We start from the raw sequence: 25222 nt of genomic DNA on the forward strand, positions 1-25222 counted from the left end.
ACAGGTCCCCCATCCATAACATCACCTAAAACACAGGGCTATGTCCAGCCCAGCTCCCTCCTCACCAGCCTGGTTCACTTCTCACACCTTTTAAAAGGTTGGGTAGCAAACAAGCGAAAGTGCGAGGTGACCACACGTTTTCAGCAGTCTGACCCACGGCTGCCAGCCCGGTAACCTGAACCAGCACTGAGCTGCCCAGATCCTCGTCTCACCCTCCACACAGCCAAACGTTACTCCAGCAGCTGCATTTCTCAACTGCATGGACACTCCTGGTCTCACTTTGCAGAAGAACTTTGAGCTCAGTCCCCTTCACGCCACAGTTAACGCTTCATTTTTGCTCCACGGAGGCAGCCGTTTCAGACACAGGTAAGGAGGATGAGGAAGAACCATAAGGCTTCTAGCTGCAAGTCATAAAAGGCACGGAGGTCCCAAGCCCAGCAAACAAGCCTCAAGCAGGTTTCAGTAGATAACAGGCTGTTCAACACGTAAAATGAAAAGCATCTTCCCTTACTCATTCCGTCCCCACCAGTGCTGCAGTACAGAACACGGTCACCGTCCCACAGCCTCATCTGGCACATCTGGAGATGGTTCGAGAACAGGGCTCGTCGTTTCCTTTCTGCTCTCCCAGATGCTAAACTCGCCCTGCGCAGATCAAAGAGCCAGAGCGGTCAGCGATGCACAGCTAAAAATACACCACGAGTGCGTATCAAATACACCCAGCTGCTGGATGGAGAAGCCATGACCTCACTTGGGCTGCGAGACGCCGTCCTGCCTCGGGGAAGGAAAAGCGAGAAGGAAGTTGCAGGTGCCAACAGCAATTTTACCAAATTAGACCAGATTAAGTGTTGTGTGCAGCGTCAGCTAATGCACCAGCGTGGGCAAACAACGAGGAGTCTGGATTCCCCAGCTCTTTGGGCCCTTGCAGACCGGCTCAGTGGTGACACGTTAGCAGGGCAGGAGCCAAGGTCACCGCTCAGGGACAGCGCTAAGGGACTTCACGGAGCCCTTCAGAGCCCTGCACACCTTCCAACGCCACCTACCACCCCGCCAGAATGGTGATGGCAGAGGAGCACCCAGAGAACAGCGTGTGCTCCCTAAGCTCAGGTTTACGTGGTGCTTGCAAATGGGTTTCACGGGGCCCTGGGGACTCAGACGTGGCGCCGCTGTTGCTCTGCGCTTCTCCACTCCCCTCTCGACCCTGAACTGCCTTCAAGACAGAGAGACTTAGGATTAATTTAATTTTTTGATTTTTGGTTTGCAAACTTATTGATGACAGTAGATTTTATACCGAATGCTTTGGAGATAAAGGAAAAAACCACCAGCACCCATCAAGTACCAAAAGGAAGCAGAACGCACCCTGGCAGACTGAGCAGCACCCTGGGCTCGAGGCTCTGAAGGTACACGTTAGTTAGTTAGTTAAAAACCAAACACACATACAACACCAAAACCGTAAGATAGTCCAGGAAAAGGCCACCGATAGAGGCCAAATCCTCACGCCCAGATGTGCTTGAAATAAACACCAGTATCCAAGCAGATCAGTTTGACAGGTTTAATAACCTGTGTGTTTTAGGTTAAATATTTAAGCTGTTTAGGAACATTTCAGAGGAACTGAAATGGGCATTAAATACGCCCTTAAAAACCAGTCATACCACCACTCGAAGATGAATCCACACAACAGCAGACTCAGTGTCTTTGTTTATGGTGCTGTATTTTATGAACTAGTTGCTCTTTAGAGATCTAAGTCTGGGAGCAGCTCTGAGTTCGGGGCACACGTTTCCACAGCAAAGAGCAGGACAGCGCTCCACCGGGGCTCTGTGTTTACTGTCCTCATCGCGCCTTCAGACACAACAGGCAGCCACGTTTCCCAGAGACAGAGATGCTCGGCCCTTCCGTATAACGGGGCAGCCAAGGAAACTTCTCCGCTTTCTCGAGGGGCAAAACGGCAGCAAGAAACAGAGGAGAAAAGGACAGGGGAACAAATACACACACACAAGACTCCTACTGAAGTGCTAGAAATCAACGTGCTTTTCTGCTTGATTTTTGTGGAATCCACTACTGATGGAAATTACAATTCCATGACAAAATTCAGTAGTTACAAGCAACAGAACCTGATTTTCACATTTTCCATATCGATTTCGGGACTGTTATCGATCCAGTGATGATACAAAAGATGCATCATCAGCTCGTATTAGAGGGAATACAGCTTACTTTTAAATGATGCCAAACAGCAATGCAACTAGTACACCAAGGAATGTATTAAAAACCTAATCTGGATTTTGCATTGCACAAAGAGAACAGGTTTACAGTCTCTGCATCAGCAATAGAATTCTCTCTGCGTTCTCAAGAGCCAAAATGTGAATATGGATCAGGAGGAGGCAGCTGTTCTTCAAGCTAAAGAGGAGTTTCAGCTGTGTGGTAGCACAGAAACTATAAGCTTTACTTGATATCAAAGTATTTGCTTCTAGACTAGAGGGCGTCCTCTAATAGAAAAGTTAATGACACAATAATTACAGCCATTAATATGAGCATATTCCCAAGTTCAGACCAACCCCTGCCACCACAGCAACCAGCACTCAAAAGCAAACTAACGTTCTCCCGTTATTTCTCATCCAGCACCCACGTTTCCGACTCCCCGCTCAAATCAGAGCGGGCCAGAGCGGATCTGTGCTCCCGGTGTAGGCAGAAAGCGACACCCGCACCTGGTGAAAGGGAAGAAGGGAGATAAAGGTCAGAGCCGTGTAGCCAGATATGGCTGAGATCATTAACAATTAGTTATTGGCCTCTGAGCCGGTGTATCACGTTGCCGAGGCACAAAGCCCAGCTCACCAGAGCTTCTGGGGCTCTCCAGAACAGTTCATGCTTGAGACGTGAAAAATGTAAAGTCCTGGCACAGAGGAAACTTGTGTCTCTCCCCAGGAGGAGAATCCCATGGGATTCGCATGGGAAAACACCAACAGCTCCATCTGGAAAAGTTGCCCTTTTTTACAAGTGGGTGAGAAACCAAGCAGTCAGAATAAGACTGGTTGCAAGTAAACCTTCAGTTTGAGCCAAAACGTCCACATATTCTGCATCAAAACTACAGCTTTTATGGCTTTTACAACACAATATCACTCCTTGGCGAATCCAAGACAGAAGTGGCTGGCCTTGAAGCTACCTGGTGAGCCCTGCAGACGTTTCTTTACAACGGTAGAAGATAATCAAGGCTTCTAAAGCTAACAAAACATTACTCAGAACAGAGGAAATACACTGATTCCCCATTATGCAACCGCCTTCAAAACAGATTTGCTCAATTCAGTGTGAACAAGTGGGATCAAGCCTCGGTACCCAACGTGAGATGCCAACAGGCTCCAACAAGGTGCAGACAGCTGTGCCAAACCAGGACAGGTGACCAAATGGCTTCAGGACCTCAGACCCAATCCACAGATGGGTGGATTTGCCACAGCCAGGCTCTATAATGATAATAACACCCGCAGAGAGGGCTGCAGAGCACCGGGGGGCGAGAGCATTCACCCCCATCCGCTGTGCCCTGACACACTGGGACACATCGTTAAATGTAATATTTTTTAACTTATCAGTCGTTCTGGCCATGACCAAACCAGCCAGAGGTGCGGAGGACACGAGACTGCAGCACTTGGATTTTGCTGCAGTTTTGCAAATCGCTATTTAATCGCCGTAAAGAAAAAGTGAGATGGAGAAGAACTGCAGGAAAGAAACAGAAGTGAGAGACTCGGCACCTTGGAAGATCCTTCCGCACAGACCTGCTTTACTTCAGAGCAGCATCAGTTCGTCCACGTCACCATGACAGCGATGGCCTGAGCGAAGGGACCGGTGGAGCCGTTCCCGGACACTTGCTCTGTGCTTCTCAAGGCCGGAATCGCTGCTGGGAAGATCTCAGACCAGCAGCCGCTTCCCATCAGGACCGTGCGTTACTTTGCATCACCGCCGAATAAATCAGTGCACAGACTGACTGCCTTCAACATCTCAAGTGATGCCTCCAGAAACCAAAAGCTACATGAATAAAATCAATACTGTACTACAGCCAAACAAAGAAAATCCCCTTCGGATGTCCCAATAAAGCCAGTTTCCAGCAGTGTGTTTAACCCAGCTGACTTCTGCCCCTCGCAGCTATCGGAATTAGGATCTGCAGAGCCACGAGAAGCCCACACACAGCAGGGAGAACACGCACGGATACTCCAAACATTATTCAGTGTATCAAGGCCTCCGCTGACCCAGGCAACAAGCCCTTACTGCAAAGGCGAATTAAAGAAATATCATTCTACCAGCCTGCTTTTTTGTTTTACGGTTCTCAGCATTTCATTAATTGACAGCAATGAAGTATTTGCGCTCGAGCAGACTGCAGCTTTTTGGCTGCCCCTCCACACGGATGGTGCATTTTAAACCGGCACCGGCTCCCGATGCATCCAAGGACAACAACCCACCCCACGGCGTGAGAACCGAGGGAGCACAAACAACAAACGCTACAACTTGTGGTGTTTAAAGTTGACTTGGAGCGAAGCAGCCTCCCCTTGTTCTGGCACAGCGCTGAATTCCAGCTCCGCCAGCGACACAGATACAACCGGCAACTCCCACCAGAACCGCAGGAGCTTGCTCTTCCTACACAAAGCTCTTCCAGTCAACCGCATATTTGAAAGCGGCAATTTGATAATTTTTAAAGCAAAAACAGCTAGAAAGCACATAGCGTTTTGCCACGCACCGCTACTAGTAGCGTGCATTACTAAATAAAATCCCATTGCTTCCAGAATCTTGACGGAAAGTCAATGACCGCGTACCCAACCCTGGCGGTGCCCACGGCAAGGGACGGGGCAGAAGAGCAAAAGCCCTTGGCTGTTTCACTTGGCAGGGCCGAGAGCTCCTTCCAGCAGCACTAGTGCCCGGCACACACGGTTCCCAGTGAACACACCACGGTCCCCCCCCGGCCAACGCACCAGGGTCCTCCCCCCCCGGCCAACGCACCAGGGTCCCCCCCCCCCGGCCAACGCACCAGGGTCCCCCCCCCCCGGCCAACGCACCAGGGTCCCCCCCCCCGGCCAACGCACCAGGGTCCCCCCCCCCCCGGCCAACGCACCAGGGTGTCCCCCCCCGGCCAATGCACCAGGGTCCCCCCCCCCCCCGGCCAACGCACCAGGGTCCCCCCCCCGGCCAACGCACCAGGGTGTCCCCCCCCGGCCAATGCACCAGGGTCCCCCCCCCGGCGCCCCTGTGCAGGAGCTCCAGGAGGCACTCGATGCTTTTCTGGTGTAAGCCTGTGACAAAGTTCATCTAAAGGGAACATCTGGTAAGAAATGACTTCATTTCTGACCCTGGCAAGGCAGGAGTTCAGTGCAAAATACAGACTGCTGAATTTAATACAGAATTCTTACCAATTCGCTGTACTAAACTTGAACATGAATAACTTAAAACTATGAAGCTAGGGATCAGTGTCACGTCATTTTTAATGAGTTTTTCCTATAGAGGAAAAGATTGGGAAAGATGTTTTATGGAAAGGTGCATTTTATTATTCGGCAATATTCAGTAGCCTCTCTTTTTTTCTCCTTCTTACATTTCTACCTCTTCAGATTTAGAATATTTGTAAGTTTAGGGTTTTAATTTTTTAGCCAAATTATTAGAATCATAAGGGGATGACTTCTGACAAGTTATCAGAGTGGTCTGGGAAGTGGGGGGGGGAGGGTGTTTTGTTTCTTTTTGGGGGGGTTGTTTGGTTTAGTTGTTGGTTTTGTTTGGTTTGCTTTGGGTTGTGTTTGGTTTCCTCTCCTGTTTCGGGTTGTTTGGTTTCTCCATGGCGTTTGACACAACACCCACTGTTAGATTCCAGAGCACCACTTCACTTACACTTGGCATTTTTTCCAGAAGCGACAAGAAAATACCCTCAGCTGCCCAAACGTGGGCTGGGGCTGAAGGCAAAGAACACGCAGTATGGAAGGAGGAGAGGAGGCTGCTACTGCGCAAGGCAGCCTCGCTGAAAAACCAGCAAGAATAAAACATTATTATATACATCTATACATGAAGTAGTGGCCGTAATACCATTCTTTTCACGTCGCAGGAGCTGAGATCCTGGTTGTCTCCTCCCCACCCTGACCGTTCAAACCCACCCGCCCCACTTCTGGAAAGCACGTTACCAACCAAACGTTGGCACTAGGCGCTTCACACACAGGGGTCAGGCTTTGTGCATGAGCCAAGCCTAAACGCATGGCTTACAAAGCCTGTCTGTCTGTCCCCCTCCTAACCAACCACTGTGGGCGCTGACTGGTGTTTCAGTAAGTGTTTCTGTGCTTCACGGCTTGCTGGATAAAGCAGAAAATGGTGCGGACGGCAGGCAGAGCACAGGGGCTGACACCTGGGCATCGGGTCACCCCGCTGCGGCTGGGCCACCCGCTCTGCGAACCCCCTCCGAGATCCTCCCCGCGATTTTACCCCCGTCGTGCAAGAATTCTCACCTCGGCCATCCAAAGTGAAAGAAAAACGGACGCAGAATTAAGATTTAGCGTTGCAAAGCACACAACTGACATGAATCAAAATGCAGAAGGCATTTAGTCACAACCAGCTGAGAGAACAATCCACCCGCAACCTCCAGACTAAAAAAGTAAGATTTGAGTCAACTCCATAAAATACGTCCCTGTTTAGCAGATGAAAACGGCCCTCTCAGTATACACTCCCTTTTTTGGTATTATGCTTCCAAAAAGTATAATACAAGGCATTTCACTGAGAACTTACGGCTCCCGTACTTGGCAAGATGACAAGAAGAACTCCCTGGGATGCCAAGCAGGGACACGAGAGCCACCGGGGCGACCCGCAGGGGTGACAAACAGCGCCAGGGGACAAAGGTAACAGCGGGAACTAAAGAGAGTATTTTAATTTGGAGATATGGCGATTTTTGGGCTGGGTTATTTAGCCACTAACATGACTAACTTCACCCTGTTCCTCTGCTATCCATGCTCAATTATTTGCTCTTATTCTCCCCCAATATATTCCGCTTATTCCTCTGATCTTTTTCTTTTCTACTTCCATTCGCACAAAAAACAGTTTAGGCTTGAATGTAAGGCATTTGCAGGGCTGCCGACAGCAAACGCCTTGGAAAATGCCAACATCGGGAAAGGAGAAGGGCAGCTGGGGACGCACGGCTTCCGTGGTACCGCAGTCCCACTTCTCTTTATAACCCACGAACACCCTTCAGCTCAGTCCAAGGCTTTTGTTGCCTAAATAATTAGATCCAACGGCCTTTAATTTGAAAATTAAAACGACTGAAGGACAAAATGTAGGCCCTCCAAGTCACTCGGGAAGTCACCTTTCCTTAAAGCATGGCTTGAGAACTCAGCACGGAGAACGATCCCAGCGGAGGCGACCGCGTGTGCCAGAGCAGCTTTCACACCTCACCCCGCTTCATTGGCTTCATTGCTCTTTGTATTTTATTCCTCCACTTGGAAATGCTGACGTTTCTTTTAAATAATAGTACAACTGTTTAGAAAAAGGCACCGTTTTCCAGTTCTACAATCGGATTTCAACCAAGATTACCCATTTTCATGTACTCACAGTGTCACTCCTCCACATTTGCAAAATGGTTAATTGCTAGAATAGAGCTACAAAAATAACTCCCACTGAAATGCTGATGATATGTTAAGGATACGTAACACATCAGCCTTTGCTCCCCCGTTAGCCTTGGACGTTCAATAAATTGCCATAGCTTCAATTAAAACAAATGAGGAAAGGTGAAATTACTGAATACCACAAATGCCTACTGTAAAAATATATGAAAATAACAAATGTGCTTCCATTTCAACAGACTAAGAGCAAGTTGTGCACTATATAATTGCCTGTGCAGTCCACATTCAACCATTTGATGACATCAGCACGTCCAAATGATATTAGATGTGAAGCTTGCCAGAGTATTTCAGTTGGGAATGTAAGAGGCACACTCAGCATATTCGCCTGCTGAAAAATACGGCTACAGAGAAATTACATACTAGAGAAAATAAACATCCCCGGACTCGAAGGAAGAACAGTTGGTGAGTTTTGATCAGTCCTTGGCCTTCACACGGTTTCTCCAGCCAACCCGTGTTCCTCCCGCTCCCCACGTGCAATTTCGTGAATAAAAAGCTGACAAAGAAAAGGATTTGAGAGGATGGAGAGAGCAGCTCATGAATCCAGAATAGCTGGTCGACACCTACCAGTTTGGGCTTTAAGAGGAGTAATTCTCAAACTAGACTCCACACGTGTAATTATTACACGTACAGAAACTCAGAGCCCCCCTTTGCTCTCGTATACAGGAGAAAACCCTGCCAATATTAGTGCTGTTCAGAAGTCCCCCATGGAACACACCAGCACACTTGAACTCTGCCAAAAACCCAGATACACTGACCTCAGACTGTCCCCCCAGAGCTAGAAATGTATTCTCCACAACACTGCATGTTCATATATGAAATGAGACTGAAACCGTGGCTCAAGAGCAGCACATTCCCCCATTTCCTTGGCTGGAGATGTCACTTTAAAGCATCAGCACTATTTCCAAGCTGAACACTTCAGCACAGGTTACTGGAGGAGCAGGAGAGAAAGTAATGGACCTGGGCACTAAATGACTGGTGGTCTCATTCCCTCCCCCCGCTCCTTTGAGGCAAACTGACACAAAACCATGCGAATAGCATAAATCAATAAAGAGCAATAAATAAATCAAAACCACAATGAGCAAGAAGACAGAAAATTATCTCACTACACAATAAAACATCAAGATCTGGAATCAATCTTAAATTTCCTTAAAAGGGCCTTCTACAAAAAACCACAAGCGATACTGATTTATATCCACCCAAACAGCAGCGGGGATGCACTCGAAGGTGCGTTATTCTCCAGAGCCACACAGCAGCTAATGGAGGGGGGCGGATGGAGTTTGGGAAGAGTTAATAGTTTGAGGAGGAACCCGAGATGTGCGCTGAACAGCTCCATCCTTAGCGTGACCCCCCCTGGGCACTCCACCGCTCAGACGCATTCCTCTCACTTTCCTAAGAGAATTCAAGTCACCAGCGCGCTCCCGAGTGTGTTTGCTGTTCTCCTGACTAACGGTCAGTTACCAAAATAACTCTTCCCTTCTCCCTGTGTCACTTTTGGACCATTTCCTACTCTCATTATATAACCACGGAGCTCTGCTTTAAAAGGGAATCACATTTTATCACAGGAAGTCAATCCCCCAGGGGAAAAAACATCCCGAAGTCTGCAGCATGTTTAGATAAGCCGCAGCATCAGCTGATGCCAGCCAGAGCAAAGGGCTGCGGGAGCACTGCATTCAATTACATGCTCCAATCCACCCGCAAACAGCGTTTTTAAAAGGTCTTTGAAGCAAAAAAAAGCAAGCTACACCACATACGATACGTTCAGAGGGGCTCTACACAGGATTTGGTGGGGAAGAGGCAGAAATAAGGGAGGAAAAGAGCAGCACTGGCCAGATGTGAGTTCAGCTCATCCGGATGCAAAGGACAGAGAAGTGGAGGAGCAGAAGTCACAGGGCAGCGGAGTCCGGAGCACAGACACAAACGGTAATTAAAGGAAGAATAAATAAACAAACAAATAAACGCTTCAGAACCAAAGGCCTTTCTCAAAGGCATAGGGATATTTAACATACAAGGTGGCTGTCTGCTGTGAGCCGACAAATTCAGCTGTTCCTGTTCAGCGCATCGCAACCATTTACTGATCCACCGCTACCTGAACGTGGTTCCAAGAGGTTGTGCCCGCAGAGGAACGTGCGTTAACCCACTGAAAACGGGGAATCCAGCAGAGCACAGCACCAGACAACCCTTAGCTGAACGTGGTTCCAAGAGGTTGTGCCTGTGGAGGAACGTGCGTTAACCCGCTGAAAACGGGGAATCCAGCAGAGCACAGCACCAGAGAACCGTTACCTGAACGTGGTTAAAGAGGTTGTGCCCGTGAAGGAACATGCGTTAACCCGCTGAAAACGGGGAATCCAGCAGAGCACAGCACCAGACAACCCTTAGCTGAACGTGGTTCCAAGAGGTTCTGCCCGTGGAGGAACGTGCGTTAACCCGCTGAAAACGGGGAATCCAGCAAAGCACAGCACCAGACAACCCTTAGCTGAACGTGGTTCCAAGAGGTTGTGCCTGCGGAGGAACGTGCGTTAACCCGCTGAAAACGGGGAATCCAGCAAAGCGCAGCAGCAGAGAACCGTTACCTGAACGTGGTTCCAAGAGGTTCTGCCCGTGGAGGAACGTGCGTTAACCCGCTGAAAACGGGGAATCCAGCAAAGCGCAGCACCAGAGAACCGTTACCTGAACGTGGTTAAAGAGGTTGTGCCCGCGGAGGAACGTGCGTTAACCGCTGAAAACAGGGAATCCAGCAGAGCACAGCACCAGAGAACCGTTACCTGAACGTGGTTAAAGAGGTTGTGCCCGCGGAGGAACGTGCGTTAACCGCTGAAAACGGGGAATCCAGCAAAGCACAGCACCGGGCGCACTGGCCGCTGCTGGAATCGCGTTGGGAGCACAGGCCGTGCCCACAGGGTGAGGATTTCAGCAATCCCGGCCAGCAGAGGGAATTTGGCAAGGGAAAAATCATCGCTGGGGAAAAATTAAGCTTGGAATTGCATGGAGTTTATGTTCCCCAACTCTTTCAAATTCCTGTGCATTCACTAGAGCAGAGGGAGGTGCGCTGGAGCTGCCACAGAGGAACACAGCCCCGCAATACAAAGTTTTGCACTTCTAAGAACAAGACAACTACTGATGCAGCAAAACAACAGTTGACCGACTTTTTTTAAACACCATTGACATCCACAGGTCCCAAATAACTACACAGCTGATGGGACCAATTGGGTTTTCAGCAGTGCCACGATGCCCTGCTACATTCAGTGCACAACAACCACTCCTCACAAAACTACAGTTACTGTTGAGAGGAAATACTGAAAATGCTACTTTGAGGCAAATCATAGGATCCCTCCTTAAAAGTGAATTCCCAAACTGAAAATAGGTTGGACCAAAAGTAAATAAGCTGGAGTTACATCAAGCCAGAGCTAATGCAGATATACATCCCTATAAATCCAGCCAGTCACCAATCACACCAATGGGAGCTACTAAGAGGGTCACTCCAGGACAAATTTGTAATCCCCAATGTGACACTTGATCCTATTGCCCTACATGCTCTGTACAAATCCCAGTGAAAAAAATAGTACATTTTACCAAAAAGACTAGTTTTAAAAAATCCAGTCCCCCGAACACGAGGTGGATCGACCCTTTCGTCCTCACGTTGTAAACGCTTCAACAGGCTAAAATACAGTCTAAGAAAATACTATATATGCTTCAGTCAAAGTAATGATGCTGAAGCCGGGCTTCAATAACTTCTGTTATGACTCGTTATTGGATTCCTAACATAAATACATTTAAGTTGCTACTGCTTATCTAAATCGCCTTTGAACCCACAGCTCCTGCTCAGTAAGAAGTCCAGATGTAGAATCCTTTTCCTAATTGCTCTGATTCATGACCCACAAGAGAAACAATTCGCTCCCACCACAACATTCACAAGGAAGGAAGAGCAGATGACTCAGTTCTTTGTCTCATTCTCCGCTTCTTGAGCCTGATCCGCAGCCTCTGCTGGACTGGCTCATGGATTTTTGTCTTTGCTCCTCCACAGTTTTGAAGTTTCCAGTCACTTTCACTGCTATGAACTCGTTATCTGTGGACAGCAGGAAAACTGCTCCGAGATTCCTCAAGACCAGTGCAGATAAGCACAGCAGCATCTTTTAAACGAGCACTACACTCGATAAAACTGCAAGAGAAATTGCCTTTACCAAATGCGAGTTCCAAACTCAGTTCTCATGTGTTTGGTGTTAACACCGTTTCAGTCCAACAGAAAGGAAAGCTCAGGGTGGACAGTAATGAGCTCACAGCTGGAATTAAGCCCTTAGAACTGGCTGAGCAGTGCTAAGTTACACTTAAAAGTGCTATCCAGAAGCTGCTGTTTGCAATAGGGCTTTCCCTCCGTATTTCTAACGGCATTTCAGATTGAGTATCGTCAGTAATTCCCCAGGACTCCTCAGGCACAGCCCAAGCCATACGGACCCACAGGGAACAGAACTCCCCGAGCAGGCCTAGTCACTGTGGAGAGCAGCTCCTAGGCCAGGCCTAACCCAGGATAAACCGCCTTCTACCCAACAGCACAGCAATTCCTCTCAGTGTGCCTGAAACCCCAGCAAATCCAGACTACTGAACACCCAGAAAATGCACAGTACTTTCCAGAGGGGACTACAGGGAAACCGCCGCTAAAGCACAACCCTCAGATAGGCATCGCTGGCAGCTTAGGCTGTTCCAGGCAAAGGTACGTATGGTTTGGGGTAAGAAAAAGCCCATTTGACATGTACTTGGCATCCCCTTCTCCAATAGTTGTTTCTACTCCCCCCTTAATAGAACCGATGCTGCTCCTAAAAACAGTTCTAAAAACCCCACCTGATCACAGACCCATTTTCCAGCCTGTGCAGTTATGGTGACATAACAGCAGGATTAGAAAAAATGTAACATGGAAGAAGGCTGGAACCTCCAGCCAGTTTTGTTACAGAACAAAAAGCCGTAATATGGAAACAAACTCTCGGTCTCACACTCCTAGAAGGACAAACTGCCAGAGTATCTATCGCAACGAGCCGGAGTTCAACATCCCACAGTTACTGCAAGAAACAAGTGACATGGGGGAGAGACAAGCAAATAAGAACCAGCAAAAGCACACGCATGTTTTTCTGCCCCTTTCAGAGGATTTTAAGCATTTCGAACGACACGCGGTACTTGCTGCAATCCTCAGTTTGAGAGCGGAGGGTCCCAAACCCCAGAAAGCTGCACCCCAGCACCAGAGGCTTTTCACCAACAAGCACAAATCGATCTCGTGTTCCAGCGCTTCGGGAGCCGCAACTCCAGAGCACGTAAACACACTTTGAAATTCATCTGATAAATGCCCCCACAGTTTTACTTTGTTTAAAGCAAGTGTCAACACCCTAAATTCAGCTGAAAAACAGCTTTTGGGGATGATGTAGCTGCAATGCGATTTTACAAAAGGAACAATGACTCACTCCAGGCCAGAATGCATTGGGAGCCTATGAGCTCATGCTCAGAACCGAGCCTGCTTTTTCAGAACGATCTCACTTTGGTATGTCCAGTATCTCCCCAGCAAGGTTTAAAAAGGGACTTTTTGCAGAAAGAAATTTACAAAATTACCTCCTTTTTTGCTTTTTTTCACATCTTTCCAAACTCCAAGCAGCCCAGCTGCCTGCAGGCAGCTCCCCAGCCTTGATTTCAGCCTAAAACTGGTCAGCTTGCCAGAGAATTCCATCCCCAGCTGACTCACCCGCCGGCCCATTTCAGCCCTGGCCACTAGAGACAAGGACAGCACCGATCCAAGGTGCCAGCCTATGGGAGATCAGCATCAAACGGGGATGGAGGCGTCACATTAAAACACCGGCACACACTGGAATGAAGCGTCAGGGAGCTCTGAGCACCGGGCTGACGAGCACGACGAGCCGGCTTCACGTTCAGCTGCATTCCTGTCCTGCTGAGGATCCTCTACCTGCAAAGGGCTGATTTTTACCATTTTATGTTCAGACAGCAGCTGTACAGCTCATTGAAGGACTTGTCTGTTAGAATAATATAAAGCCCAGAACTACTGGATGCATTTAAAGCCCAGTGACCGTCCCTTGGGTTGGAGCCTGCATTGTTCTCAGTCTGCCTTACGTTCATACTTGCAAATACTCCGGATAAAAGGGGCGAAGTGTAGGTGGAAAATGGGAGTGAGTGACACAGGCTAATCAGGATTTTAATCATGCTAATGGATGTGATTAACTGCATACTTCTCCGAGCAGCTTTCTGCAGCTCCACACGAGTAGCTTGATAGCCAGGAGTGCTCATCCCATGGTAATCCCGGCTACACCACGCGTGGCACGTCATCCGGCGGGCGAGGATATACCTAATGCTTCACCTCATTTCCACCCCCGGATCCAACGCGGCCGTTCAGGGCAGGGTACAGAGGCTCCGGGCCTGGCTTTGGCTGCGCCGAAGTCTCGTTACAAAAAAAGCCTCCACTCCAAGAGGGTGCAACTCTACCCTTGGCAGCAGAAAGCCAATACAGACCTATTGCATTACACAAGCCCGCCTGCATAATGCAGCCACAGCTCTTTTTCCTTTTGCTAGTTTTGTCCAAATCACAGGGACATTGCTTGCCTTATTGCACAGTTAGTATCTCACTAATCCTTGTGGAACCACTAATTCAGCAGCTGCCACTCTCAGAGAGAAATTCAGAAGAGGTCTGGGCAAGGATTAAAAGAGCAAGGAGAAATCCCCTTTTCTACCAGTGGGGAGGCTGGGCAGGCAGGGAAGAAACCAGACCTTCCCTCCTCATTTCCAGGGGAGGCCGCATGTAAAGCAACAGAATAAATAACCCACCATCCTCCCACCTTCCCAAGCCATTTCAGGGGAAGAATGTGTGCTATGGAGTTTGAACATACCATTATTTACATATACAGCCCTTTTTCAGACCTACACTTCCCATTGACACAGTGTCTCCTGTGTTTTCTAGAGCAACAACTGCAAACATTCTGCTATCGAGCATACCAACATTGATAAAATACGGGCTTGTGTGACAATACACATATTTTAACAACTTATTCTGAGGAGTCCAAGACTAATCTCGTTTGGGAACAGAGTCCCCCACTGCCAAACCCTTTGCACTATCCTGATATATTTTTGAAGAGCACTAGAGCTTAAATACTACTTCAGCATCACACTAATGTCTGTCCATAATCCTTTGGGGTTAGATTTCCCAATAATTTTAAATAACTTTAATAATTTCCAACAAAAAACTTCATTAAGAAGCCTCCCCAAGAGCAACACAGAGCACTAGTGTGAGCCAGAACTATTTTCTTCTTATTGTTACCAAGTTAAAATCTGCATAACATCGACAGCAACCGATTTTCACTGACCTTTTCTTCCCACAAGAAATTCTTGTACGTGTGCAAAAACACTAAGTCATGAAATTGGGTTCGGAGCTGTAGGAGGCTGGAGAAACTCCCCACAGGAGAGCAAATGAGTTCAGTTGCACTGTCAAGACAGGAGGAAGCCACATAGGCAGCCATTTGACAAAGCAAGAGATCGATCTGTTTCAGCTGGGGCAGGAAATGTGAGCAGGAGCTGCAGGAAGTAACCATCTGCCTCTCAGCCACAGCGGCTCCTTCACGCTTGCCTTTGAAACTCCACCAGCACATCCACAAAATATAATTTTGCCATCTACAATCAGACTGGCAACAACATGATGAGTAATGTGCCTTCAACTCTTCATTCTCAGAGCAGGAGACTGGAATTTTATCTTCCATCTATGTTTGGACTAGCAAAATAAATTATTTGAGATTTTTTTTGGACCAAAACAAGGTGTAGTTACACATTATTTGGCTTTTAAGTAACCATCACTTTCATTTGAATTGCAAGTAGCTTGGATTCATCTTGACGGACTTATGACTAAGGGAAACCACTGGTCAGACGGGGTGTAGGTTTCGTATATATCAGAATTCGGCAGCCTGCGCCTCAGTGCTATGTACATAGAGACAAATGTGGTTTAAATATTGAGCTATTAGCTAAAGATATTGAAAAGAGAGTTCGGTAAACTGGAGGTAAGCTTGAGAATAGTACAGGAGAGCAAGCAGTGCTACCAGAGAGGGGTCCAAGTGAGACCTGAACTCTGCAAGAATTCAAAGCTGATTTAATGGCTCAGAGCCGTTTATTTCTAGGAAAGAGAGGTAACCACTAAAACACTACAGGGATTGGGGCCTCAAATATAATTATGGCTCCATTCGCAAAAATTCAGGCTGCGTCAGCCCTTTTACAAGCACCAGAAAGAATACGTAATTCATTTGTTTAAACTGAGTCTTCATCAGATTTCAGCAAACGAGCTTAAGACTGGAAATGACATCCCACACTCGGCCTTACCCGCTGCCTCCGCAGAGAAACACGGCGCTTCTGTTTAAATTGTGCTTGCGGTGAGCAGGTTGTCTCATGCTGATGCCACTGGATTGGGGGGCTGTTTAATAGCATGGCAGAAAGAACAGTTTAAGCAAGACTTTGGTATTTAAAAGCTAGACTTAACCGTCAAGTGTCCCTGGAAGGAAGAGAAATGAACACTCTAAACCCAAGGACTTCAGAAGTGGCATTGCCGTCTTCAAACGACACTCACCAGTCCTGTGAGGCTTGGCAAACACAGACATCAGAGCGAGTCCAAGTTGGTTTCAACAGCCTATGGGAGCCTGTTGTGTGATTATTCACCTCCTGGACTCTTTGCTCCGCTCCCCACGATGCCCACGGCTGGCTCACGAGGGCCAAAGCGCTGCAGGTACCCACACCACAACACCAGCACCTTCAAAGCTTCCCACAGACAAATGAGGCGACTTGTTAAAACAGATCTCCCGATACCCCGCGAGGGTGAGGTCCTGCAGTTCCCAGAGCCGCGGTGCTCAGCACCCTCGGGGATCGCCGGCCAGCACCGCGGCAACTGGCTGGCAGAGCCATTAGCCTGGGAGAAACTATCTGATAAAGTCAGACGGTAAAGCTTCCACGAGGATCCACTGGCATACGCGCCCTGCCAACAGGCTTCCCGTTTGTTCTTTAAGGACTTAATCCTCTCCTAACATCATCTGAGGACTCGGGGGGGAACGAGGGGTGACCCACAAAACCGTGCCCATGGCAACACTGTGCTCCAGCTGGACTCAGGGCCCTGATCTTCACGCTTCTTTGTATTATTCGCTCTTTCCCTGATGTCATTTCTGCAGAGACACAGATTTAATAATATCCATGGCCTTCACTTTTAGTCAACAATCACAGTCACAAACAGATCAGCTATTCTGCCTTCAAGCTTATTATTTGTCACTAACATGTAATTATTACCAAGGGAAACAAAAGAGACAGGATATTGCTGCTATTGCAATAGCAAGTCAGTTAAGGCCTTTTTAAAAATGAAAAGGCCACCTCTTCTTGTTGCGAGGAGGCCAAAAAGGATAAAAATTAAAACTTAAAAAAAAAGTCCATGAATCCTCCAAAATGCATCTGAAAAGATAATCAGAACTTTCGCCAGTTCTCATAAGGAAAAACAGAAACAAGGCAATTTTAACACAGCCAGGTTTGTCCAGCCAATATCACTTTTATCAAAACTGTACTGCTACACTGAATATTTTTGAGTCATGATTTACTTCCCTTTCTCAAATAAAGGAAAAGTTAACCAGGCTACAGCAGCACCTCACATGTAAAACATCGACTACCAGACAGACTAACCAAGCCCTGGCAAAGAGGAGCTCAGCCTTCCAGCTGTGAGCCCCAGCACCGTGCTGTCCTGTCTGGAGAACACAGCTCCAGCAGCGTCACAGAGCCCTGCGCGAGGGGCACGGGGAGCCGGGACCCCACAGCTCCAGCAGCGTCACAGAGCCCTGCGCGAGGGGCACGGGGAGCCGGGACCCCACAGCTCCAGCAGTGTCACAGAGCCCTGCGCGAGGGGCACGGGGAGCCGGGACCCCACAGCTCCAGCAGCGTCACAGAGCCCTGCGCGAGGGGCACGGGGAGCCGGGACCCCACAGCTCCAGCAGTGTCACAGAGCCCTGCGCGAGGGGCACGGGGAGCCGGGACCCCACAGCTCCAGCAGCGTCACAGAGCCCTGCGCGACGGGGCACGGGGAGCCGGGACCCCACAGCTCCAGCAGCGTCACAGAGCCCTGCGCGAGGGGCACGGGGAGCCGGGACCCCACAGCTCCAGCAGCGCCACAGAGCCCTGCGCGAGGGGCACGGGGAGCCGGGACCCCACAGCTCCAGCAGCGTCACAGAGCCCTGCGCGAGGGGCACGGGGAGCCGGGACCCCACAGCTCCAGCAGTGTCACAGAGCCCTGCGCGAGGGGCACGGGGAGCCGGGACCCCACCGCCTGCAACCCTGACACAGTGCTTGGATGGCTATTAGATTACTCACGAAGCCCTTCAGAGGCTGCTGAAATTGTAAACTGGGAAGAACACGGGTCACTGAATAGAAGATTCCAGCTAAAATAAATAAATAAATAAATAAAATAATGAGTTTATTTAGTAAACCCATACAGGAATTGAGTGAAAGAAATAAGACGGGGAGCAACCAACTAAGAGTTATCAAGAATCTAAAAAAAAAAAAAAAAAAAAACACTAAACCCAACATCTAAATTCAGGTTTAATGTGTTCACCGATCCCACATGTAACGCACCCCGCCCAGAACAGCAGAGTTCACAACAACCCACAGCAAGATACGTTTAGGAATCGCTTTTGGCAGCAGAACAGCATCTTCAGAACCGACAGCTTCGCTGCCTCGAGTTTCAACTTCCACCCCCCTGCAGTAAACGCCTGTTTAACGCTTCGAACTACGGCTGCTCTTTCTGAAACGTCTGCTCATCCTGCAAGCGGGGCCGAGGTGTGGGACACCCAGCGACGGCAGCGGCGGGACGGGCAGCGCCCCGGCCCGCACCCCCGCGGGCCCACCCCGCCTCTCCGAGCGGGGAGGGAGATGGGATGGACGGCGGGAGAGCGGAGAAGAAAGGAAAAAGAAAACAAAACCGCGCAACAATAAAAGAAACACGTTACAAAAGTTTTGAGGTCCCACGCGATTCACAGCGTTGGCCTTGAGCAAAAAAGCGCGTTGCGGGGAGCGGAGCGCCCCGCACCAGCCCTCACCAGAACCGCCGCAGCTCTTCCCCCGCACGCAACAAAGGCGCTCCCGGCAGCTCCGGCTTCCTGCGGGGCGGCCCGGCCGCGGCTCCGCCGGGCAGATGCGCTCCCGATGCGGGACCGTGCCCCCCCGCTCCCGCCCCCGCCCGCCGCAGCCCGGCCCGCCCGCGCGGCCGCTGCCAACGGCCGCAGCCCGCGCCCCCCGCCCCGAGCCCCTCACAAAAGACCCCCGAGCGCTGCCGCCCCCCCCGGCCGCCCCGCCCGGCCCCCGCGCCCCTCCCCGCCCGCCGGGCCGCAGGCCGCCCGCGTCCCCCACAAGGGCGAGGCCGGAGCCCCCGCGCCCGGGCCGGGCCGCCCCTCCACCGGCTCAGAGGGCGCCGCGCCCGTTCCCCGCTCGGAGCGGGGAGTCCCCGCGGCCCCTTCCCCGCCCGCAGAGCGCGTCCCCCCCGGCGGCCCTTACCGGTGGCGGAGCGGGGCGCGGGGGGCTGCCGCCGGGACGGAGCCGCCTGGTGAGTGTCACTCTCCCCTGCGGGCCCGGCCGGGGGAGGAGGAGGGAAGGGAGCCGCCGCTGGCCTCACTGAGCACACTACCCTGCTGGCGCCGCGGGTGGGCTCTCGGCCGCTCCGCCAATGGCGCTGCGCCGCGCCCGCCGCCCACCAATCCCCGCGAGCGCGGGCGGCGCAGGGGCGGGCGGGCGGCGGGCGGGGCTGAGGCGGCGCTGCAGTGACAGGGCAGCGGGGTTGGGTGCGGCGCAGAGGGGCCATGGCGCTGGGTGGGGCGGGGCGGGGCCGGGCTCAGGGGAGGGGGCGGGGGGGAAGGGGCATGGCGGGGGCGAGGGGACGGGCCGGGGGGGGACAAGGGACGGGAGGTGGCCGGGGGGAAGAGGTGGGGTGTGGGAGTTTGGGCTGAGAGGGATAGTGGCCACGGGGGGCGTGGCTGAGGAAAGAGAGAGCTAAGGGGACATGGCTGAGGGGAAGCAGAGAGGTGCTGAGGGGATGTGGCTGAAGGCAGCTGGGGGGAAGCCATGAGGGGAGGTGGTGGCTGAGGGGAGGTGGTGGCTGGGGGGAAGCGGTGGCTGGGGGGAAGCTGTGAGGGGACATGATGGCTGGGGGGAAGCCATGAGGGGAGATGGTGGCTGGGGGGAAGCCATGAGGGGAGATGGTGGCTGGGGGGAAGCCATGAGGGGAGATGGTGGCTGGGGGAAGCTGTGAGGGGACATGGAGGTGACAGCAGCACATTTCGTCTCCTGGCAGCAAAGCTTTGCCATCTCACCGTTGGGGACCAAGGTGTTTTTTCACCGAGATGGAGAAGTTTGGGGGTGGACGGCGGCAGACAGGAGATGAAGGAGATCCTGTGATTGGGGGGACGAGGATTACATTGGGCAGGGAAGGATTACGCTGGGCGGGCGGGGGGACGTCTTTCTGGAGATGGGACAGGAGGGCTCTGGATGTGGAGAAGTAGCTGGAAGAAGGCTTGCTGTGAAACATAGGAGTCCGAGGGCAGATGGAGGGTTCACCCACCCCTCTGGGTGTCTGAACAACAGGTACCACTGGTGCTTTGGCTTAGATTCCACCATGGTCCAGTAATGCAACCGTCCTTGTGTGCAGGACACGAGAACAAGACATAGGGGTGAAACGTAGAGAGCAGGACAGTAAGTGATGAGAGAAGGTGGTTTTTACGGCAGCGCACATGGCTGAAACTCCCTAGGGTGCAGACGGGAGGGAAGTGAGGCCATACAGTTCTGGTACAGCGACACCGACCACGCAGGAGGAACGTTCAGCCTCATTCTTCATGGTCCATTACAACCTATTATGCAAGTTAATCCACCAGGAAGGGAGATGATCCCATCTGTGGACAGCAAGGCTCCTGCCTGCGCCCCGGGGGCGCGTGTGTCACCGCTCTGACCCGAGGGAGCTGCGCAGCTACTAAACCTCATGAAAATACCTGACACACTGGCTTGCTAGATAAGAAAATCAAAGTGTGGTGACTAAATGAAAACAAAAAATAGGTGTGTCCCTTATGTCTGGTCACTTGAGGGAGGAAACACCCTTTGCATCAGGGCACACCCCAGCCATGGAGAGTCAAGGTCACAGCTTCTGCCCGTCCCCCTCCTCCCAAACTCCAGAGTGGGGTTTCCAGGGCCAGAGCTTGTAAGGGAAAGACGGGGGGGAATCCCGTGTCCTGATGAAAGGCACATATATGTATATATAACTGCTTGTACCATGTGCTATTTTTAAGCTCCAAGATAAAATAGCATCCTAATGGCTTTCTTCGGGAGGGTCGGGCCGCGGTTTGAATTTCAGGGCTGTCCCAGCCTACCCTGCGCTTCAGATCATTGCAGGTTTAAAGATCCCTGTCTGTCTTTAGTAAACCCGGCTCTGGAGCCTCTCTTCGGGTGCTCCCCGAGACGGGGTAGACCCTGGCTCCAGTGCAGGATGGTAATTCCTGTGGCTGTGGAGCGGAGATGGTAATGAAACAAAAATTCATCGGCTATGTCAGCACCATGTTCGGGAGCGTGTCTGGCCTGCTTTTGGCTTCAAAAAACTCTGGTTATTCACCAAGCCCTGAATTTGTTCCCCAAAGGAAAAATTAGAGCCCAAAGCATAACCTTCGATGTACAGTGGTCACACCGGAGCAAGCTCTTGGTGTTTCACGGAGACAGAAGTGTCCAGACTTCGCTCTGTCAAGCGACAGCATTGGGAACTCGCCCTGGGCCCAGCCAGGCACACCTAATCATTATAAATCAGAGTGGGCAGCAGCCCTTTAATGCCATAGGTGTGTCCATTATAAACTATACGTTGCAGCAGGCAACTGTCCATCATAATCCAAGCTTGCATATTTCATTGCACATTTACATTGCAAAACCTGAACTTGTAAACCCTGGGAGGTGAGCTACCAGCAGCCCAAAAGCTGCGGACTTTCCCTTCCACTGAAACCAAAGTCAATCTGTTTGTACGCCGTGCAGCATCCCGGGCCAGCCAGCTGTCTCCCGTCACTGTTTTTCCATGCAAGTTTCTAGCTGATAACAGATTCTTCTGGTTGTCTCATCCCCGTCTGCAGCTTCTTTGTAACATGTGGCATTCTCCTTGCGCATCTTAAGCTGTTCTGGTTTTCTACCCCAATATGCAAAGCTTCTTGGTACACTGAGAACTGGGCTTCCTGGTTTTCTTACATCCTGTCGTGCTCCAGCTGAAGCCACTTGAATTTTTGCCGTTGGCATTGGGAAGAGCAGGACGGGAGAGAGCGTTTCATACATGGCTCAGCTTGCAGCTGAGAAACAGTAAACTTGTTCCTGGCTAGAAAGAAGGAAGGAAAGGCCATATATAGTGCGAGGTACTCCTCAGGAGAGGAGTGCGTGAATTCCTGTGAGTCTTTAGAAATCAGCATTGTAAAGGCAGGATGGAATCCCAGCTGGGCTTGTTTCTAGGTGAACAACTGACTGACCTGTTATCGTAGCTATTACTGTGCTTACCTGCCTAGATTGCCCAGAAAAACTGATAGCTACTTCATTATTCTACCTGAGCTTAGCATGGCTTTGGTGGGACACTCTTTAATATGAACCTTCCTTGTTTTAGTTTAAAATCTGAAGTCTGCTCTTTGCTTTGTGGGAGCGACATTAGGACAGGCTCCATTTGTTGCCTCTCCACATACTTCTCCTGTGCAAAAAATTCAGAACATCTCATTTATCTTTGTTTGTCCCTCAAAAGAATATAACCTACTTCTCCACTTGCTTTTCCAGCTGCATTCCCAGACTCCGTGAGTTCTCCTTCAGCTCCATTTGACCTGAAAGAGAGGGCAGCGCGAATCACTCTCCTTGGCCGTCTGGTTGACAAAATCTATCTGATGCTACAGGTGCGTCTGTTATTGTAATAGCAAGGGGGAATTATTCTGTTTTTTGGGGGGAAGGTGGAGGGCAAGAAGGTTAGTAGGCAATGGTTGTGCCCTTTCATCAGGCCAGACAGTGAAAGTGGGTGAGGGAAAGGGAAGGGGACCAGCTCGTCTCCCTAATGAGCCACCACTGGCCAGGGCCATTAGCCCAGCAGGACAGGTAGGGCAGGCCAGCAGTTAGGCTGCCCTAAATCTAGGCCTGACTTGAATCACGTGAGTCACTCGTGAACCCTGCGGGAGCCGGAAAGCGAGAGCTCATTTCTGGTCAACGCTCATTTGTCGCCACTTTGATGGGAGCCAGTGCAAATGAAGGACGCTCAGTAACGTGGCAGCTTTGGCTCTGCTGATTCCAGGCCATTGACAGCAGAAGCCTCGGAGAGGAGCAGTAATGAGCTGTGCAGCTTCCTGGCTGCAGCCAGTCTGTCATTCTCTCCTCAAAGCACATGAGATGACAGCCAAATGTGAACGCTCAGTGTGAGAAGCGCTTGGGAGGCGGCGCTGCTGGGGTTTGTCCTCGCTGCCTCCAGGGCTGCGTGTTGCTGGGGGGTTCGCTGTCATCCCTCTGATCTCTTACTCATTTCAGACATGCAGAGGAGCCTTTGGAAGGGTCGGTTCCAAAAATGAGTGCTCATCAGTGGCAGTTAGGAAGAAATGAACCCGAACCCTCCATAAAGAAAAAAAACAAATGGAACCAGATCTATGAAGTGTTTGGGGGAGAGAATTGCCTCAACACTTATTACAGCACCCGACAGACTCTCATTTTCAGGAAATTTAAGCATCTCTATGCTTTTGAAAGTGAATGCCTGTAAGCATCGTGGAGCATCTGAATACTCGTACAAAACTTGTCTGCAACTTTCACTCCCATGCTACAGTCTCCGTGTCACTTCTATTTCCCTATCACAAATTAGGCACGCGAGTAGAAGTGAACTAGTCTGAGTGAGGCAGGACGCTGCTCCGGCGACAACAAAAGCGTCATGGGTCACTGCAGATATTGTCCAGCCAGACAGGGCTGTTGTGCTCATCAGAGCTGACTCCAGCACAATGGAAGGTATGGAATTTTGGCCAGGGATCCCTGCCATCTGAGAGACCTGGTCATGGGATTTGCCTTGCAGCTGCCATGCCCCGTGATCCTGTGATCTGGGATCTGTCCATCGGCTGTAACCTGGTGTGCGGGGCCACGGAGGAGGAAGAGGAGGGTGCTGTACTGGGGTGGGGGGCTGGAGCTCTGCTGGGGGCGGCGCAGTCCTGGCAGCACCGGCCCAGGCTGCTGTCCATGAAGGGAACGGAGCTGGTGAGGGGCTGGAGCACAAGTGTGATGGGAGCAGCTGAGGGACCTGGGGGGTTCAGCTGGAGAACAGGAGCTGAGGGGAGACAGGGACACAAAGAAACGGCCTCAAGTTGCGCCAGGGGAGGTTGAGGTTGGATCTGGGAACAATTTCTTCCCCAAAGGGCTGTGGGGCATTGGAACAGGCTGCCCAGGGCAGTGCTGGAGTCACCATCCCTGGAGGGCTGGACAGACGGACATGAGGTTCTCAGGACATGGGGCAGTGCCAGGGCTGGGTTATGGTTGGACTCCATGATCTCTTCTAACCTAAACAATTCTGTGATCCCATCCCACACCATAGGTCCTACGTGAGTGACCAGGCCGAGGACACGTCCCACACTCAGCATGTGATGCAGGGCACAAATGTTCCCACGTGGGGAGAGGAGAACCTGCAGAAGCTTGTGATGATGGAGCAGCTGATATTTGCGTCGGTTTTTTAGCAGAGCCTTGTCCTGGGACATGTGGGGCAGCCTGGGCTGAATCCTGCTCCTCTGCACTGGAGAGGCTGGCAGAGCTGAACTCTTCTCTAGCCTGAGCCTTCATAAACCCAGCCCAATTATTCTGAGGCAGAAAAATTGAGTCTGTGCTGTAATGACAGAATGAAAAGTCCTCAGGACTTTGTGTGTAGCCTTGAGTTACCTTTTATAAATAGGTTAACAGCTGGAGGGCCAATGCTTGTTTAAAGGGAAAAGACATACAGTCCCTGCCCCTATGATATGCTCTGTCCTAAGCAATTCTGCCGTTCTGTTGATTTATATCTGGAGATTAAAGGATTTGCCTTTCAATCAAATTATTCTCCTTAAACTATCAAGTGGGGGAGAGAGGGGATTGCGATCACGTTCTCCATTCTGTGTAGCCATCCCTGGTGAAGCCACAGACATTGTGTCCCTTGCTGTGCGAAACAGGCAGCTCACAGATGACTCCTGATCACTTTGATGGTGCATTGCTATTTCTGGCCTGCTTCTGGTGCACAGGACACTCGGGGGACAAGAGCGGGTGAGAGGTCTTGGGGCCCCAAGGAGCTTCCAGCCTGAACTAGACGGAGCGTGTAACCGGGACTGACAAAAGCCGGGTGACGAGACAGGGGACGACTGTTCTGGGGAACAGCAGTCTGCAAAGAGCTCAGCTCCGCCGGGCCCTGCAGCTCTGCAAGAAGTTGTGTGCAAGTCATATCCCTCACCAGCAAGGAGAGGGGATCAGGGATCAGGGCCTTGTTTGTTTTAATTTTACCATTCTCCACTTTCCTCAGATACGAGATAAGGCGCAGAGAGCGGCAGAGGGACAAGTCTAGATCACTCCTCTGGAGGCTG

The 25222-nt window shown here is 50.8% G+C and overlaps 1 protein-coding gene and 1 long non-coding RNA gene across 8 annotated transcripts in view; one reads left to right on the forward strand and one right to left on the reverse strand.

Moving 5' to 3' along the window:
• MAP4 (microtubule associated protein 4) overlaps nucleotides 1-19255 on the reverse strand; it is a 152163-nt gene extending 132908 nt beyond the window's left edge. For all 7 annotated transcript variants that reach the window (XM_082046514.1, XM_082046515.1, XM_082046517.1 and 4 more), the window contains exon 1: nucleotides 19161-19255. The gene's annotated coding sequence lies outside the window, so the exon portion shown is untranslated. The remainder of the gene's footprint in view (nucleotides 1-19160) is intronic.
• LOC309436896 lies at nucleotides 19070-24669 on the forward strand. The gene is made up of 4 exons (XR_014183427.1): nucleotides 19070-19209; nucleotides 22440-22552; nucleotides 23497-23636; nucleotides 24214-24669. It is a non-coding gene; the product is annotated as an uncharacterized lncRNA (long non-coding RNA).
• The last annotated feature ends 553 nt before the right edge of the window (nucleotides 24670-25222 follow it).

This window comes from Streptopelia decaocto, assembly GCF_964273445.1.
Source record: "Streptopelia decaocto genome assembly, chromosome: 2".
NCBI classification, from domain to species: Eukaryota; Metazoa; Chordata; class Aves; order Columbiformes; family Columbidae; genus Streptopelia; species Streptopelia decaocto.